Consider the following 20,985-nt stretch of genomic DNA (forward strand, 5'->3'; position numbering starts at 1 on the left):
AGGTTCACCAATAGTTTGCAATAATTTGAAAAAGGAAAAATGGCTTCTAAAAGCAATTGAGTATGAAGTGAATTAGAAATTAAGCTTATACTCTAAAAGAAAAAAAAATGGTAATTGAGTGAAGCAATGCAATTTCCATATTTTCTAGAACAGAAGTCAACTTTTCTGTTGTAACTTGTATGACCAATCATGTGACAAATGCCTTTGCAGGAAAATGATGCTTTCTGCAATTCAGGGGACACTTGTAGTAAACACCACCATTCTCCTAACCCCTCAAGGAAGTAAATCGGAATAAAAATGAGCAAGCTATTGCAAATGTCATTTAAGATAGTTTACAGAATTAAATGTTTGAGGAATAAAAATGCAACTTGTAGAAGAAAGCACAGAAGAATATTTTCATTACTTTGAGGTAGGGAACAAAATCTCTTAGATAGAATACAAAAATCATTAACTATTAAAAATATTGATAAATTGCACTTCACTGACGTTGTCCTGTTTAACAAAAGACACCAGTATTAGATTCAGAAGTCAAGCTTCACACCGGGGGAATGTATTTGTAATACATCAATTCAACAAAGGCGCTTCACAATAACAATATCTCAGTGAGCCTACAAGAAGGCATTCACCACCATTTGTCATCTTGAAAATGCAAATTAAAGCCACAATGAGATGCTTCTATGCTGCCAAGTGTTGGTGAGTATGTGGAACAAGTGGGGCTCTCGTATGTTTCTGATGTGGGTACATAAGGCTACAAAATCTTTGGAAAACTGTTAGGCAGTGCAAACTAAAACTAAACGTGCCTACACTCTGACCCAGGAAGTCCACTCCTGGGTACATAGCCAAGACATGCCTAAGAGTCTTCCCAACAGCTCTGTTCATAGAAATTAGAAAATAAAAACAAGCTGAAGTTCTAACAACTGAAGAATAGATAAATAAGTCATGATATATTTATACAAGGAAATACTACACAACAATTTAAAAAAGAAAAAAACTACTGCTATCTGCAACAGCACAGGTAAATATCACAGACTCGAGTTCGGTAGATATGAAAGCATATAAACTGTATGAGGTCATTTATATGGGGTTTAGTAACAGACAAAACCAACCTATGACATTAGAAATCTGAATAGTGGTTCTCTCTGTGTGCTATTTAATTAATTAATTAATTAATTAATTAATTAATTTATTTATTTATTTATTTATTTTTGGCTGCGTTGGGTCTTCATTGCTGCGCGCGGGCTTTCTCCAGTCGTGGCGGGCGGGGGCTACTCTTCCTTGCGGTGCGCGGGCTTCTCATTGTCGTGGTTTCTCTTTGTTGTGGAGCACGGGACTCTAGGCGCACAGGCTTCAGTAGTTGCGGCACACAGGCTCAGTAGCTGTGGCACACGGACTTAGTTTCTCCATGGCATGTGGGATCTTCCTGGACCAAGGAACGAACCCGTGTCCCCTGCACTGGCAGGCGGATTCTTAACAACTGCACCACCAGGGAAGTCCCCTCTCTGTGTGCTATTGACTGAGAAAGGGCAGTAAGGGGAATTCTAGGGTGCTGGAATGTTCTATACCTTAATATCAATGGGGTTACAGAGATGTATGTATATATGAATAAAGTTCATCAAGCTGTACATTTAAATTAGCACACTTTGCTGTATTATGTCATATTCTAATAAAGAAGTAAAAAGAATGGATTATGGAGGAATACAGGTGGGTGGTGAGACTTACCCAGTTCTGCTTTCACTTTAGAATATAAAAAGCTGGAACCCTAACAACAAGAGAGATGTGGATAAACTATAAAATCATTATGTTTTGTTGAAACCATCAGAGAGGTTATGTCACAAGGAAAACAAGTAACCTTAAACCAAAGGAAAAACAGTCATTCCCCCACCCCCTCACCGGGAGGGGCGGCAGGAGTGCGGACATGTGCGTGTTCGCCCATCACCTATGGCAGAGGCAAGGAACAGGAGATCCCAGGCACCACACAAGTGGGTAAGAAGAACTCGGTTAAAAATTTAAAGCATTTCAAACTTTTAGGTGTGAGAGAGTAGACATCCTGGAAGTGTCAGATGCTGGAAGTTTTGTGCCCATTTACGAGCTTCTTTTCTCAGATGTCCAACAGATGCTGTTGAGAGGTCCTGGGTAGAGTGGGAGAGCAAAGAATGACTCGACCATGATGCAGGCCTGGAGAGGAGGACGGCCACTGCCGTGGGATGGGCATGGAGCCCTACCTGATGCTTCCTCCTTATGCAATGAGGGTCTCCTTCTGGAGGAGAGGCAGAAAGTATGCCGCCATCCACTGGCATAGGCAGACTCACTGCGGCCAGGTGGGGAATAAGAGGAAACACCTTCTACCTGGAAACTGCTAGGCCCATGACCCAATAAACTACACCAGGAAAAAGGCAGAAACTCTTTCTTAAACAAGAGCCACCAAAGGCACAAGACAGCAATCAGCTGCAAGAGAAGGAAGGTCAGACTCTGTGGGAAGCCCCAGCCCTGAGACTCAGGCACACAGAGCCTGCTAAAGACCAGGGCTGGGAAAGAAGCATGCAAGCCAGAGGGCAACAGGATGCCATCTTAAAGCACTGGTAAAAATGGAAACCATAAATCTGGAATTCCATACCTAGCCAAAATATCTATCAAAAATGAGGTCAGAATAAAGACTCTTAAAGGGAAACAAAAGCTGAGAGAATTCAACAGCAGCAGATCATCAGGGAGAAAAAATAGGATAGCAGTCCAGAACTTAGACAAGAACTCTGCACATGATTAAAAGGAAGTTTTCTAATTTTTAATCTCTCTAAATAATCACTATTTCATGCAAAAATGCTAGCAATGCATTCTGGATTTATAGCAGATATAAAAGCAAATGTATGGCAACAGTAACACAAAAAACTGTAGGAAGAAATTAGAAAGATTCTGTTATGTTTTTTATAGTCCATGTGAAACATATACTATATATATATATATATATATATACGCAACCACAAAATATGTTTGATGTTTTGTTTTATTTAGAACAGTTTCATGGTCACAGCAAAATTAAGAAGACATGTACAAATACCTGTACATAAATGTCTAGAGCAGAATGATTCATGATGACTTGAACTGGAAACAATCCAAATATCTTTTAATTGGTGAGTGGATAACCAAACTGTGGAACGTCCATACAATGAAATACTATTCAGTAGCAAATAAGAAGAAACTACTGATACACACAATATGGATGAATCTTAAATACATTCGCTAAGTGGAAGAAGCCAGACCCCAAAAAGCTGCATATTATATGATGTTCTGGAGAAGATAAATTATAGAAATAGACCAGTGTTTCCCAAGGTTTGGGGCTGGGGTGAGGGGTTACTGCAAAGGGACACAAGGAAACTTTTAGGAGTCAAGGAAATGTTTTGTACATTGATTGTGGTAGTGGTTATGTGGCTACTTGTATTTTTAAAACACTAATAAAGCTGTACACTAAAGGAGAATTTTACTTTTGTGAATTATAACTCAGTACATTTGCTTTTAAAATGATTAACATGATCTGTACTGTTTGCTATAGACAAAACTTAACCTATTTGTAGATTTTGGTAAAAGAGAAAAATAATAATGATAATTTCTGATTTAAAAAGTTGAATGCAATGAACCAGAGGAATCACTAATTAGCTGATGTCAGGACACTTACACATATTTCATGACTAGTTCATGAAGTGTCTGTGACTGTCCCTCCCAGTCACCATTGCATCCTCATCCCTTACAGTTACAGCCTCCTTTGTCTGTTTCCAACTGGATGACAGTAGTAAAGAGAAGACACTTTATCCACTTGAATACCTGTGAGAAGAGTGAATGTATAGTTTTACACGTACAAGGTTTATGTATCTCAAACTCCTTGCAACATTCAGAAGCTACAATTTTTAAAAGACCTTTGAATTGTAGCTTGGAGAAGGGTCAATGCAAAACGATGTCTACTTCTTATTCTGCATTTGACACACCCAACCTATGGTCCATGAGAGAGGACAAGAGGCAAGAACACCACCCCTCACTGTGATTTCCCTTCCCCCTTCCTGTGGGCGCCTCCCCATGAGTGAACCCAGCTGGTTGGTAGAGGACTAAGAACTTGTCGATGTCGTGCTTTAGGGTCAGGCTCAGGGGGCACAGAGCTGGACAGAGTGGAGCCTGGATCCCAAGGGACATGATAGACACCAGTATAGTATCCTTCCTTGAAAAGAGCATTTCCCTTTGATGTGTCAAAATTTATCTCTCTTACCCCTCATGGCTTATGTTTTGGGAGTCCTAAGAAATCCTTGGTCTAAACGCTTTCTGGGATCGCTGTACATCAGTTTTTCAGAGATTTGAGGTTTAATTCTACTTTCCCTTGGATACCTTTCAGTAAGTCACCGGGCTTTGACAGGAATGCCTTTAAGGGATAAATCGATTCCGTAAATCTAATTATTCCAATTAAGAATCGGGAAAGTTGTAATTAAGTAGTTAGAGAATGCTTGTTTTTCTTTTGTGAACAAGAGAAATGTAGAACTATTTGAAGCTCTACACAAAGCCATAGGAGAAAGAATGGCCCTGATATTAGCATGATGGTTAAAAGAACCACCTTTTGAGGCCAGCCTGCTTATGTATAAATTCTAGTCTATGTGATCTAGGATAAATTACTTATCTTTTCTGTGTCTTGGTTTTTTTGTTTGTTTGTTTGTTTGTTTTTCATCTGTAAGACAGGGTTAATGACAACCCTTCATGAGTTACTACACGTACACTTCTTAGAACAGTACTGACATGTACTGAGTGCCTTAAAGGTACTTTCCATAAAGTAAAATATGGCATACCTTTAAACAACTAATGACATGTAGGAACAGAAATCAATTTGACCTTGATGTTTTAAACATTCTCTTTCAAGGGGCACAGATTTCATGAAATAGGTTCACATTTTTTTCCCATCAGTCCAAACTATTTGGTTTTGAAATAAACAAAATGAGACAGTCCTAACTGTGAGGTTTGTTATTGTCTTTTTAATTTTTTAAAAGAATTCATGGACAGATCGGAAGAATGTAAATATTATAATAACTTAATAAAAATGTAATGGGACAGTCCGCCAGCTTTGGAGGTGAAGAAATTAAAGGCGGCTTGGACTTGCTGGGTCCTACCTCCAAATACTCACATTGGGGGTTAGGGATTCAGTGTATGAGTTTTGAGGGGACACAAATGTTCAGTCTATGCAACATCTAATTTAAATTATGGTGTTAACCACCAGAATAACTAAAGATGATATTTTTTGAATGGGAATTGGAAATAAAAAATGAGATGCTTATTTTTTAATTACTTAATGTATTGTTGGCATTATTTTTTACTAGGTACATATATTACTTTCAAAATAAAAAGAAACATAATTTAAGAGAGGCACCCCAAATACTGGTTGCAAAGTAATGTCCTTATTCTGGGGTTATTTTTCTGGATTGAAGGGAAGAGAAGGCAGGAACGTTGCTGAAATCATTGTCAAAAGACTTGGGAAATGAATTAAAAGAGAAAAAACTCTTCATGAATTTTCATAGGGAAATATAGTTTTAAATGTTGTTTTCTTTTGTTTTTAAAAACACATTTTCCTCTTAAGGTTTTTAATCATTAAGTCTTTACAAAGGAAAGGAAATATGAATCTTGCCATAATTGAGATATAAGAAAACTTCAAACACAGAGGGTTTTTTTTTATGATTCCTAAGGGGAAAATCTGAGTTATTTAGAATGAGAAACTGAATAACAATGATGTGTGCATAGCTTTAAAAATAATTTGTTGGTGGCTGTTACAGTTTAAACCAGTAACTTCTTACTGCTTTGTATGGTAAATAGCTTTTTTTGATTTCCAAATTGCAAGGACAACTTAGGGTGAAGATCAGGTGTCTGGCTGATATGAAATAAACAAGACTGTCAAAATGGCAGAAGAATGGCACACACCTGCCCCGGATACTGACACAACGCCTATTTCTGGAAGCATTTGGGCTCCAGGGAGTACTTGGAGGATCCAGAGGCTACTTAGTCAACCAGCCAGTTCTGGAGTTAGTTAATTCTGGAATTCATAATTCAATGCACATACAGCTGGTGTTTGAAGCCAGGAGATCTTTAAACTGTCTCTACTAAGAACTTTTAGTCCCAGCTCTTCTTGGGAAGACAGAAACTCTTCTTTAAAAACAGAAGGAAAAGGAGGCCAAGGTTAAACAGTGTGCTGGGAAGTTAATGGAAATAAATAACAAGAGATAAAATAGCTCGCCTGAAATTTCTCAGGACTGCATGTTCATGGGGGCCCTAGACTCCTATTTGGGTCACAGTACTGAAAATGGCCCTCTACTGTGGTTCCCATGAGTTTCTCCTCTCATTCAGCAAAGTATAGAGCTAAAGAATTTTTTTAAAAACCCAACTACCATAATTACCGGCTGTTCAAGGTGAGCTATCATTTACCTTAATATTTAGAGGTAGAATCACCTTAAAATTTCCTTCATTTTTAAATCTCACTTTTAACCAACTGGAAGAGTTATCTCTACCAACCATTTCTAGCAGCCTACCTAAAAATCTGTCTATTCCACAGTATTTTCTAAATCAATGTTTAGCTAATGAAGCACAACTGCCACAGGTTTTCACTTTACTATTTTAATGTGATCTCCATGGCACTGTAGGAGTCTTGAGTTTCCATATGCACATATCCCTGCACTTTCCCTGTCACAAGAAATATATATTCATTTTAGAGTTGCAGGGGCAATTATAGTAACCAGCTGATGCCTCTAGCAGCTAGTCAGAGTGATAGCCTGAAAATTCTCAGCTTCTCAGGAGACCACATCATTGCCTCCGGTGGATGCAAACCCCACGTACAGTGGTCTCCAAGGCAATGACCCCGCCAGGCTAGATGAAGTTTCTAACCAACACATCACTTTGTAAAAGCATTCTGAACATCACTTAAGAGGCTAAAGAAGGAAGTTCATAAAATAAGAAGACATCTGTTGCCGCCTATGTCTTGGAGCCTTATATTGTCAGGTTCCTGTGGATAGCTTTTGGTCCACTCAGATTTCTAGAACAGCCAGAAATCTTCCCAGTGAGCTTTTTAGAGTGTGCACATCAGAACTTCAACAGCCATATTATGAGGTAATAAATATAATACCGATGTGGGTCATTTCCTGAAATACCTACGCTTCACATGGTAAAAGACTGCAGCAGCTACAACCAAATCAAATTGAAGGGAGAAAAAAAAACACACATATCGTCAAATAACAAACAAGAACTCAAGTGATTCCTTGGTAGAAGAAAAGGACCAGATTGCTGGTATTCCCTCAGGTTTTATTATGAGTGTCCATTTCCGGTTACACTTTATTGCCTCAAAACATGAATACATCTGTCTTTGACGGTGCTTATTTTTTCCAGCCATTTCCCACTGCATTAGTGACAAAAGCCCATCCGATGGTGTCATTCGATTTCAGCTTTATCACATCGCTATACTCAGAAGGGCAGAACGCAATTTTTTAAAATAAAGTAAGACAATGATTTTTGCCACCTGAAACCTGCTTTGAAGACTCACGTGAAAATAGAAGGTTGGGATGAGGCAGGTAGATGGAAGAATAAAAACATCTCCACTTTAAAAAATTTCTGCCTGTTGAAAGAAAAATACACATAATATAAAAGCACCTGCATAGCACAGTTCCCGAGGCTAAACAACAATTTGGATTGGCTATTTAATCTAAAATTTCATTTTAGGGGTTCTTGCCAGGATATTCTAATGAAGCGATCTTCCAAATGAGTTGCCTTACTGGATTCCATGAGGTCCTCCCTATTCAAACGTCAAGACCAGGAAAGTGCAAGCTCGATGCCTGGCCCCCACTGTGTTTGTGGTTCTTTACTCATCTTCCTGCTTGCTCAAGTGACGTCTCTGATTCACCTCCCATCTATGCCTTACCTGTCCTTCCAGGCAATGCCTTTGAGACATTTGGCTTTTCTTCCGTGAACCCCAGTGGCTCTTTATAGTTTATAGCTTACGTGGCTTATACAGCTATTCATGAAATCACAGGCTCACAGAACCACAGAGTTGTGATCAAGTAGGTCAGTCAAAGCTCCTAAAGTCAGGAGATCGGCATGCTGCCGTTCTAGCCACCAGCATAGGGTCTATATGATGATGGGCATCTGGTGGAACTTTTCCTACCTCCAGTTTTTTCATTTCAGAGTTGCTGTGTTAAATGGGAAAAATGTGAATCCCTCAGTATCTAGCTAAAAGGTCTTCCCAAAACACTCTCCATGATTTTTCCAAGTCCTCCGTCCTCTGTATGATGCTATATGATGTAGTATGTACCCAACACCATTATGGCATGACTATATTCTACCACAGTTTATTATGTATATGCTTCCCCTACTTGATAGTTGTGTCTCAAAGATAAGGATTTGCCTTTATTTACATCTGGGCTATCTCCAAGGGAGGGAAATGCCTAAGAGTAAGCACTTAATAATTTACTAAATTGTATACCTGATGAATGAATAAACGTTCACTGTAGATCATAAAGCACCACATAAACACAAGGTGCTACTAAATGGCCAAGAAGTTCATTCATTTTTTTTTCCATGAGATGGCTCTAGTAGCGCTTTGTTGTCTTTAACTTCATTTGAAACAATTTTAGATTGTATGTGACAGCTGTCATATCAGCAGGCATTTTTTTAAAATTATCAAAATTGGTAAATTTTTGTGTAGCAATTTTAATATTGAAGATGGAAGAGAAAAAGCAACGTTTTTGGCATATTATGCTTTATTATTTCAAGAAAGGTTAAAACGCAATTGAAATGCAAAAAAAGATTTGTGCAGTGTATGGAGAAGGTGCTGTGACTGATCAAACGTGTCAAAAGTGGTCTGTGAAGTTTCGTGCTGGAGATTTCTCGCTGGACGATGCTACACTGTCGGGCAGACAGTTGAAGTCGATAGCGATCAAATCGAGACGTTAACTGAGAGCAATCAACGTTATACCACACGGGAGATAGCCGACACACTCATTTGCACCAGCTTGGTTATGTTCATTGCTTTGATGTTTGGGTTACACATAAGTTAAGCCAAAAATACTTTCTTGACCATATTTCCCCATGCGATTCTCTACTTAAACATAACGAAAACGTTCTGTTTCTAAAACAAATTGTGACGGGCGATGAAAAGTGGATACTGTACAATAATGTGGAACAGAAGAGATCATGGGGCAAGCAAAATGAACCACCACCAACCACACCAGAGGCCGGTCTTCATCCAAAGAAGGTGATGTTGTGTATATGGTGGGATTGGAAGGGAGTCCTCTATTATGAGCTCCTTCTGGAAAAACAAAGGATTAATTCCAACAAGTACTGCTCCCAATTAGACCAACTGAAAGCAGCACTCGACAAAAAGTGTCTGGAATTAGTCAACAGAAAACGCATTATCTTCCATCAAGATAACGCAAAACTGCATGTTCCTTTGATGACCAGGCAAAAACTGTTACAGCTTGGCTGGGAAGTTCTGATTCATCCGCCCTATTCACCAGACATTGCACCTTTGGATTTCCATTTATTTTGGTCTTTACAAAATTCTCTTAGTGGAAAAACATTCAATTCCCTGGAAGACTTTTCTTATCATGTAAATTATAATCTTCTTAAACCTAACAATCGTGTAATCTAATTCTGTATAACTTGTTGCCATTTCAAAAATGCCCAGTAAATGTTTGAAAATAACAACGATGATACTTGTTATGGTTATTATTTTGATGATGAAAATTTATTTTGGATGATAATATTTTGGAGCTTTTGTCATATTTTCAATATCCACCTAAACTAGCATATCCTTGTAAACCAGTGCAATACAATTATTGGATTAAAGAATAATGTAAGACTTGCTTTTGGAAAACAGAGGTAAAATTATTAAGCAAAATTTGAACTTGTGTTACTGTGGTTTATTGTATTTTGTTTTTAGATAAGTGTCTACATTGTTTTATAAAATGATACATGCACTTAGCCTTATGGAATGGTAGTTGACTGGATAATCTGAGATCCTGGAGAAATTACAGCAAAGTGATTTATAATCCTTTGAAAAACTTAGTGGAAAATAGGGGGCCATCTTCAAGGAAAAATGGAATGAAAAACAAAATTAAAATGATAGAAAACCCTGATCATTGGGAATTAAATAAATATACAATCAAGACTTGTTCTAGAGGTAAATGGTGGTATCAGCGGTTAAAAATCTATTCTCTGAGACCACAGCAAAGTGGGGGGCAGGGGGATGGAATAAACCTGGAACTCTCACATTAACTCCTAAATCAGGACCCTCCAAGGGGTTTAACGTGACCCCAAGTTGGTGGCACTTATTGATTCCCAGAAGAAGCAAATACAAATTTCTAGAAGAAATCAACTTCAATTTAGGCCCAGGTTTTCACAAGTTACATGCAATAAAACATGAATGCAAAATCTTACCACTGGTGAAAGTCCCCAGAAACAGCAATCAACAGGCCCCTAGAAACTTTGGATATTGGAGTAATCAGTGGGGAATAGAAAAGTATGAAATCATTATGGAAATAAAAGGTAGAATTAAAGACAATTTTTAAAAAGGAATCAGAGACAATATACCATATCCTAGAATTCTTGAAAAAGAATGAAGTGGATTTTTTAGAAATGAAAAATTTAACTACTGAGATTAAAAACCCAGTAGATGATTTAAACAGGCACAAATAATGCAGAGAATTATTGAATTGGAAGCTGGATGTGAAGAAGTTACCCAGAAAACACCACACTGATCAAAGAAATTGGGAATAGGAAAGAGTTAAGGAAATATGAGGTAGAATAATGTTAAAATGTAGTCTCAGAGCGAAGAAGAGAGATAATGGAGAAGAGGTATTATTTGAAAAGAAAATGGATGAATATTTTCCAGAAGTGATGAAAGGAAGGAATCCACTGATAAAAGAAGTGCAATGTACACAAACAGTATAAATTAAAAAAAGAAATCTACGTCAGATACACTTGAATACTAAAAATTCTCAAAGGAAAAAAAAATCCAAAAATCAGCCAGAGAGAAAAGAGAAATCACTTCCATATGAAAGAACAGAATGAAAGGACATTTCTCAGTAATAACAAAATAAATCAGAAAAATTTTGAATATTATCTTCAAATTCCTGAGATAAAATAATTGTCCAAACTAGAATCATGAACCCAAAACTAAATTTCAAGAAAAAGGAAAGACGCAGAACCATTTAAATTGAACAAAAGAGAGAATCTGCTCCCAACAAACCTACATGAAGTAAAATTTAAAAGGCATTATCAGAGGAAGAGAGGAAATGGTCCCGAAGAAAAATGAGGAGGAGTCATGACTAAAGAAATAGGGATACATGTGGGTAAATCTAAAGAAACATTTGTGTACAAAATAAAATTAATGTTTAATAGTAGGGTTTAAAAAACAGTTCCAAAAGACATTATTGTTACACAAAGCTAGACTTAGAAGAAATTGTTCTAGCTACTGTATGTTCCAGATATTTGCAGCATATTGAAGAGGACATTGTTATGAAGTCACTTTTATTGGTGTATAGTCCTGTAAGTTTTAACTTGTGCATAGATTCTTGTAACCACAACGAAAAACAGGAGAAACAGCCACTCAAAACCCCCAGTGAATTCTCTCATGTTATCTCCTTGCAGTCAACTCATCCTGCCACCCTTAATTCCTGGCAACCATGAATATGTTCTTTTAATATGTTCTTTATCCTTATATTTTTCCCTTTATCAGAATGCCATCTAAATGGAGTCATACCGTATGTAACCTTTCAAGATAGGCTTCTTTCACTCAGCATAATTCATCTGAGATTCATCCAAGTTATTGCGTGTATCAATAGTTGGCCCTCTTTATTGCTGAGTAGTGTTCCATTGTATAGGTGTACTCATGGTTTATCTATTCACCCATTGAAACATATTTGTTTTATTTTCAATGTGGTTGCATGTGAACAATTCTGCTCTGAACATTTGTGTACAGGTTTTTGTGTGAACATAAGTTTTCTTTTCTACAGGATAATTCTTGAAAGTGAGATTGCTGGGTCATATGGTAAATGTATGTTTAACTTCAGAAGAAGCTATTAAACTTTTCCAGAATGGCTATACCATTTGGCATTAACATGAGCAATGCATGAGAGAACCAGTTGCTGTACATCCTTGTCAACACTTGTTATTTTCTGTACTCTTTATTTTAGCCATTCTAATAAGTGTGTAATGGCTTCTCAATTGTGGCTTTAATTTGAATTTCCCTAATTACTAATGATGTTGAGAATATTTTCATTGATAATCTGTGTTTACTGATAATTTATGTATCTTCTTTGGTAAAATTTCTGTTGAAATCTTTGGGCCGTTTTCATTGGGATTTTGTTTTCTTATTGTTGAGTTTTAATGATAGATTCTGGATACAAGTCCTTTAATGAATATGTCACTTGAAAATAATTTCTCCAGTCTGTGCCTTCCTTCTCAGTATCTCTACATGGCATTCTTTGCAAAGCAAAAGTTTTAAATTCTGAATATTAAAGAAATCCAATTATTTTCTTTTATGCATCATGCTTTCAGTGTCATATTAAAACCCCTTGCCTACCCATAGTTATAAAGAGTTCCTTCTATGTTTTATTCTAAAAGTTATATTGTTTTATGTTTTACATTTAGATCTATGATCCATTTGAGGTAATTTATAAAAGTATGAGATTTAGGTTGAGGTTCCTGTCTTTATATATAAATGTCTTTCCATCTTTGTCAAAAATCAATTGACCATATTTGAGTGGGTCTATTTATACTCTCTATTCTCTTCCACTGGTCTGTGTCTACACTTTGACCAATTCCACACTGTTTTGATTATTTTAGCTCTAGAGCACACCTTAATAATCTGAGCCTCCCATTTTGTTCTTTTTCAAAATTGTTTTAGCTATTCTAGTCCCTTTACACTTCCATCTACTCATTAGAACCAGCTTGCAAATAGCTACAAGAATCCTGCTTGGATTTTGATTGTGATTGCAATGAACCTATGGATCAATTTGCAGAGAATTGGCATTCTGACTATATTGTCTTCCAATGTATAAACGTGGTAGGGTCTCTCCATTTTTATGCCTTTTGATTCTTTTCATCAGCATTTTTTTTTTTTTAGTTTTCACAATATAGATCCTATACATAATTTTGCTAGGCTTATAAACTAGATATTCCATTTGGAGTGGAACTATTGTAAATGATACTCTTCTAAATTAATATTTCTAGTTGTTCATTGGTTGTTTATAGAAATAAAATTGATTCTGGTATGCTGACCTTGTATCTTGTATTCTATTATACAACCTGTCTATATCCACATATTAGCTCTAAGAGGTTTTTGGGTTTTGTTAGAATTTTTTATTTATTTAATGTAAACAACCAGGTCAACTGAGAATAGGGATGGGCTTGCTTTATATCTTCCTTTCCAAAGGGGTATTTTTTTCTTCAAAAAAATTTTTTTTCTTTTGCCTCATTGAGCTTGTTAGGACTTCAATGTAATATTATTTGGGAGGGGTAACACTGAGCATCCTTGTCTGGATATCAAACATGGAGGAAAAGAAATGTCTTCATAATTAATAAATTTGCTACAGATTTTGTGTAGATGTTCGTTATCAAACTGAGGAATTTCTCTTCTGTTTTTAGTTTTCTGAGAGTTTTTGTTGTAAGTTTTGTTTCGTTAAATGCTTTCTGTGCCTAGTAAGATAATCATGCTGTATTTCTTCTGTTGATGCATTGTACACTGCTGGTACATTACATTGATATTTGAATGTTGCAAATATTTTATAATATTTGAATGTTGAAACAGCATTGCATTTCTGGGTATGCTATGGTAAGCAGCTGGGCCCGTGAGCCACAATTACTGAGCCTGCGCGTCTGGAGCCTGTGCTCCGCAACAAGAGAGGCCGCGATAGTGAGAGGCCCGCGCACCGCGATGAAGAGTGGCTCCCGCTTGCCACAACTAGAGAAAGCCCTCGCACAGAAACGAAGACCCAACACAGCCATAAAAATTAATTAATTATTTAATTAATTAATTAATTAAAACAACAACAACAAAAACTCATTGAAAGAACGCACTGAAATATAGTTAAAGAGGACACTGTCAAAACTTGTTCTTATAAAGGTGACATACAATTTACAAATCATACAAATTTCTTTTTAAAAAGAATTAGCCAATGACATGCCCTAAATTCTGTTACGTTGTACAAATTTATGAGTAAAAAAAAATGTGCTGCTTTTCTTCAAAAAAAAAAAAAACAGAAGGTTATATTAACTGGTCCCTTTTAAATCACCAATAACTCACCGCTAAGATCTTTTTTCTTTTTTTTGAGAAAAATCAAACCATTTGCTTCTGATTTACCTTAAACTAATAATGATGTGTGCCCACGAGGCACCAGGCACTGTTATAGACACAAGTTTCTACCCTCCTGGAGCTTAAATTTTAATTGGGAAGACAGGCTATAAATAATAAACATAGTAAATAAATGAATTATATAGCATATTAGACAGTTATGTTCCCTGTGCATGTCAATCACATCTACAAAATAACTTCACAGGAATGCCTGGATTAGTGTTTGATGAATACCTGGGCATTATAGTCTAGCCAAGTTGTCACATGGAACCAACTGTCACACTCACCTGTGGGCTGTCTAGACATTTGTGTAGGAAGAATTCCCCTCATTCTCCTTGCATTGCCTTAAGGGAAAGGACTAGGGGCAAAAAGGAGCCATTGGACGTATTATTTACTGTGAGGCATTTAATCAGAAATCTGTCTCTGATCCAGAATGCCTCATGTGTGAATTCAGGATAAAATTAAGAAAAATGAATATTAAAAACCCCAAAGTAATCTAATAATAAAACCATAAATTTTAAGGGAAAGTTTTACTAGTTTAATTAAGTGTTACAATTTTTGAGAAAACCTTCCAAAACATACACCCAGAATTTATTGCTGTAACTCAGCTGAAAGTCTCAACATCTGTTGACTGGATAAAATTTGTACTCAGGAGATTGTTAATATAAACTTATGTTGTATAGTGTTTATTATCCAGTTACAGAAACAGTCAAATTGACTATAGGATATACTTTGATTCCTTCATTCACATCTTTTCTTTTATCAATTTATTTTGAGGGTTCTTTTTATTGAATTAATATTTTTATGAAATACTTCTATAATGGGAAACACATTAAAATATTTCTAGCTATTTCTTGATTTTTTTCCTCCAACTGGGTTCTTCTCATAGGTCTTACACATTTTTCTTTGATTTCACTAACTAATTAATTGATTATCTTCATTAATATATTTGTATTTTATTTTGGCCTTATGTAGGCTTTTTATTATGGCTTTGGGATATAGGAATGAACATGGCAGATAGGATCCTGTACTTATAGAACTTAAATTCTCATCCTGAGAGACAGGTGATCAACCCAACACTACGTCCATTAAATGAATATCTTATACAGGTCCCCATTCCACCTAGCTTGGAGCACATCCCAAACCCAGAAAACTTATCTTTAAACATCCTTGCCATGGAAGATGGAAGGCTCAGAAGTCCTTTCTGCTTATGCTAAAGTCCCATAATTGTCAAAGGGACCTTTCTCTTGAGGTGTTTTCTCCCCTGGTTTTATGTCGGGCCTCCTTCTGCAAACTATAGGACGTTTTGAGAAATCTTAGGATATAATCCATTCAGATTCTGAGTTCTGCCCTTTGCAGGCAGGGATAAAATTAAATGCCCCCTCCCCGACTGATTTGAATTTTAAGTGTGTTATCTACCACTCTCCCACTGACTTGAGTAATTGCCGGTGGCAAATTTTGCCCAAGTTTTTAATTTTTTGTATCAATGCGCTCTTGATTTTGATTTGTATACATGCATTTTGCCCTGTTGTATCCATGTGTATTAGATGTCACATGAAGAGCATTCTATGACAGGCTTTATTCTGTCCTCTTTACCTGAAAATCCAGCTCTTAATTTAAAATAGTTACCCTCGTGTCTCTGGGAACAAAATTCCTTGATATTCTTTAACGAGTGATTGTTTCTGCCTTCTTGCAGTGTCCATGGGCGTTCAAACAGATGACCCTATCCGTCAGCTTCACAGAACCATATCTGTAGGCTCCAGATGAGTATCTGAAATCAATAAGGAGGGAATTGTGGTAATTAAATTATAGCACTTACATATAATTACACTTATGTAAAAAATATCCACCCCGACTCAGAGCTGCTCCTGAATATGATAGACATAAATCTTTGACGATGGTCTTCTTGGGGGTGGGGAAGGAAAGAGTGTTAATTTTTAAAATGATGCCGGGAAAAATAAGGCTCCTGGAACTCTTCCACTTCAGAGAAATCATTTGACTCAACGTCTAGCTTTAAACAGGTTTGTTTCAGTGATTTCTATCTTTGAAAGTTAATTTTGATGCTGTTCTTTTTGCAAAGCTTTTTGAGGAGGATACTCATGTCCTGGGCTGTTTTGCTTGAGAACCGAGGTAAGCAGGGCCCTTGGGGTTGGGGCAATGGGTTATGTTCCCTCGTATCATCGGGAACACACATCGTGGGCACCCAGCAAGGCCTTAATCAATGACCAGTTGCTTGTTTCGATAAGTTGATTAATTAATTGACATTAAGAAAGAGTCCTGCTCTCCAAGCATTCAGTAACGTGGCCTAGATGATGACTTTGCGTTAGATCAGCTAACATATCTTAGGCTGTAAATGCAGTCTCTTGCATTTACCACCTAACATACGCAGGGGGCCCAAGCTTGTGAAGGTTTGCAGGCAGACTGGCTTCAGGGTCTGGCTGGGAGTCCCAGGTTGGAGAGATGGGCTTCGAGGAGCTTCCCAGGCCAGAAGGACCTTGGGGGCACCAAGGAGTCAGGAGTAGATTGAGTATAAAAGACTTCATAACTTTATAGAAATTTAACCTTGAGCTGTAAAGGAAAACTCTCTAAAAATCTGTCCCAGTTTCATGGTAGTACCTTTGTCTAAGTTTATGGTAAGTTCAGTCAAATTTAGTGCACATTAGGCCACATCAACAGAATTCCAGAGGTCACTGCACAGTCCGTGGCCATTGGTCTCATGGCACCAAGTGGGTGTGCCCGGATCTGCAGGGGTGCACTTGGCCCACGTGCAGGCTGAGGGCATCCTTCTCTGCTTGCTGAGTCATCACAGCTGGGAGGGTGAAGAATGGGAAACGTTTCATATTAGGGTGGATGTAAGGAACAGAAAGGAAGACTCGTTCCGTACCCTGAGGACGGTGCTGGTGCATGACGCATCTTTCCAAATAACTGGTGCTCTGTCCATAGGAGAAGTCAAATTAGTTAATTTGTGTTGCTTCAAACAGATAAACTGAGAGCAAGGGTCCTGGTGTGGCCATTACCTGCTCAATATGAGGACATTCCCCTTGTGAGTTGGACTTGTCTGACGGGTTGGGCTGCCTTGGAAGTAGTGAGCTCCTGTCACACGAGTGGCACAGAACGAGCGGAAGGGGTTTACCTCCCCACAGACTTGTGGGGAGGGTCTCCGCACTGGGTGGGGCTTGGTCTCGATGTCCAACAATGTGTCTCTAAACTCTTGATGATTTTATCTATTTCCTTCTCATTTTTCTCTTTCTAAACATTTTTAAAAATCTGACTCATTTCCTCTTATTCTTGCATTTTTGTCTCCTCTTCTTGCTGTTCTTTAACTTGTTGTCAGAATTTATTACCTCTCTCTCATCTCCATTTTTCACATGCAAATCCTACTCCATTTCAATGAGCCTCCAGAAATGTCATTTAATCACGTATTGGTGCAAATATTTGATTATTGATTATCACCTAGGAACAAAAATTTCTGTGGGTTTTAGCAAGATGGGAAGCATTGTAACAGAAGTGAAATATCGTGCTGAATATGTGGGATCTGGAGTTTTTGTTTTTCATGTCTCCTCTCGTAACATCTTCAAGCTGCAGAAGTCAGTGATGAAATGAGCACAGGCCTGGTAGATGTGGTCTGGACTAAACTTCTGAAAAACTGACCTTGCAAAAGCACAATATCAACCAGTTTTGACAATCCAGGCCGATTTCTATGAGCACTTCTAGCTAATTCTTCTCCCTCTCCATTCCCTGGGTTATGCTGTGACTTTAACCACATCACTGGGCAAATCACTCCCTCACAGTAGTAACCATAAACATTTCATTTGGTTACATTTTCTTCTCTTAATAAAATGTTCCTATCCAAGTATAGATGCAACTGTTCTCAACAATTCTGACTAATTTGTTAATTCATACTTAAAAATAGTTATTGCTTGCGGGCTTTGTGCCAGTGTACTGAATACCTGGCTAAATAAAGCATGGCCCTTGTTTTGGGGAACTCACAGATTCATGGCACAGACACGCAGACAGACATCTGGTCGGCAGCAATCAGACATTGAATTTGCTGGATAAAGTCTTCACTGAACTGAATCAGCCTTGGCAATTTTGGTTCCCCAGGTTCAGTCGTCTGTGCACAATGACGATTTCCTGTTTGGGCTGAGACTGTCTCAGTAGCAAGCCAGAGCCGATGGAGGCTGGCGGGGCTGAAGAAGTCTTCTCTGGGCCCCGCAGTGATGTGTACCTGCTGGACATCTTTTCACTGTGCTCCTATTTGGATGCTTCTGTCAAACCCCCTTCGAGTTTGGTCCACAGACTCACGAGATGCTATCACTGAATGATCAGAAAATGGTAACACAGATCTTTACAATTATTTCAAGAATTTTGTTACTACTGACTGATTTTATTAAGTCCAGGTTAATTTGGGGGGCATAACGGCCAGTGTTTATTCTCCCGTTTGTGTTACCCTGTACCCACCTTCCCATGTCCCTGCTTGTCTTTGTTCATATCATACCCAGAGGACATAAATGCAATTTCTTAATCAAGAAAGTGGTGGAGGGTACAATTTACTGAGCGCCTGCTTTTTCAGAAAGCACATAGACTGCTAAGGAAATTGATTCTAGGTGGTATTTGGTATTTTCTCTCCTATGGGTATAAGGAATAAGACATTTAAAGTTGTCGTTGTCACTTATTTTGTGCCTAAACTCACTCTTTTGCTTAGCAAATATTTGTTCATTTCATTACAGTTTACCTTTTCTGCTTCTCATATTGGTGAACAATCAAAGTCTATGTGGGTTCCAAATAAGCAATTATATTGCTTATATTCCCTAAAATAATCAATTTACTGCCACCTTTGGTCAGATAGAGAATGAAATCATCGAGAGACAAAAGCAGGCACTGCTGTTGATATGGGGGAACTAGCAACCTGAATGGGGGAAAAGTACCCACTGGTAAAACACCAGCCCAGAGCAGTGCAAAATGCAAGATGCGTATCTACTAACCCCTTTAAAGTGTCATGATTTAAGGAGCTCAGATTACTCTTTCTCCTTTGGAAGTACTGAGGAACTAGTCTCCATTTCCCTCTAGGAGTCACAAAAAATGCATTTGTCTTGAAACTGGACAATCTGAGTTTAAGTACAAGTTCTATCAAGATATGATTTGAGGTTTTAAGTTTCACTAGCTATAAAATGGGAATGATCCTAATCCTATCTATGACAAGGGAAAAAAAGAGAATAAATACAAAAAAGTGCTTTAAAATGATAAATTAGTAAATTGGTAAAATAGGTACATAAAGTATTATACAAACATGAAGTATCATTAGTATAGTTATCAGCACAATATCATCATCAAAAGCATATTTTTCTAGTTACTCTTCCTTTAACATGGAAAATTTAGTTGGTCATAAATTATAAATTTATACCTGAGACATACACTAGAAAGGTAAAGGGCGTATATTCAAAAATATAAATAATAAATAGCCATGAAGACACTATGCTTATTTTAGCAACTTCCTTCTCACAGGTACAAATGTGTTACAGATAATGGCTATGTCAACATGAGGCCACAATTTTTAACTTTCAATTATTTACATATTTGGCCTCATGTACATAAAACTTGAATTTTTTACTTTTTATCTTTGAAGATACATTTTACTGTAATTTGTTGTGATTGAAATAAATAAGTACTATTTGCTCCTTTGTAATCACCCTGGTTCTTTGGAGGAAAGGTGTACGAAACCATAAAGTGATCACTTAGTTGGAATTTTACATTTTCAGAAACTGTTGATGTGGTAAAGAAAAGGAAAGGTACAGGAGATGGAGCTGTTAATAAAAACTAAAATTTTTGTCATGTTGGCAGATGTGCATCACATGTGCCCATCTCTAAGCCTGCATCCCTGGAAATGAGAAGAGTCTTCTGACCTAATACCACCCTTCCCAGGGACAAAGGACAAGAGATGCAATCATGTGATATTTGCAACCTCTGCTGGTCTATCACCTTCCAAGATGTTGAAGGTACTTGAATTAGTCCTACAAAGAGCCACATTCCTTATTTATTTCTCCCTATCTCTAAATAGTCCTGCTTTAATGTGCCGATAACTTAACCACGCTGGTATCTGGAGACCGACCCCAATGCCAACAACTCTGTGTAATTTTCTTCTGCCGTGGAAATCCTGGCTCACACTATGGATTATTATTAATCATACTCATTTTTAAAGGTAATTTAGATTTAATACATTGTCCATGCAATTCTCTAGGGAACATAAAAAGTGATCTATCTTGTGCACATCTGCTCAGTTCCATTTCCTGATCCTGGAACAACTCTCTAACGTTTCTGCTTTTAGCTGAGGGAAGTGACCTAAGGTAAAGATGTGTAAAGTACGTCCTGATCAACGGTGTAACTTCCAAATGTCTTTGGGGTCACTGCTTAAAACTGGTGCCAGAGAGTAATGGCTGCATATTATAAGCATTAGGACTCTTCCGTTGGTGTCTTATTTAGTTCTTACCTGGCTTGTACTGCCAGGGATGAGGCTCCCTTCTCTGGGGAGGGGAGAGAGGATGGATATTTCAGAGAAACAAATAGCCTCTTTGAGACACTCATAAAGCTACAACTGTAAAAAGGATCTGCTATTTAAGACACTTAACTGGTCG

The sequence above is a fragment of the Eschrichtius robustus genome, chromosome 14 (assembly GCF_028021215.1).
Source record: "Eschrichtius robustus isolate mEscRob2 chromosome 14, mEscRob2.pri, whole genome shotgun sequence".
NCBI classification, from domain to species: domain Eukaryota; kingdom Metazoa; phylum Chordata; class Mammalia; order Artiodactyla; family Eschrichtiidae; genus Eschrichtius; species Eschrichtius robustus.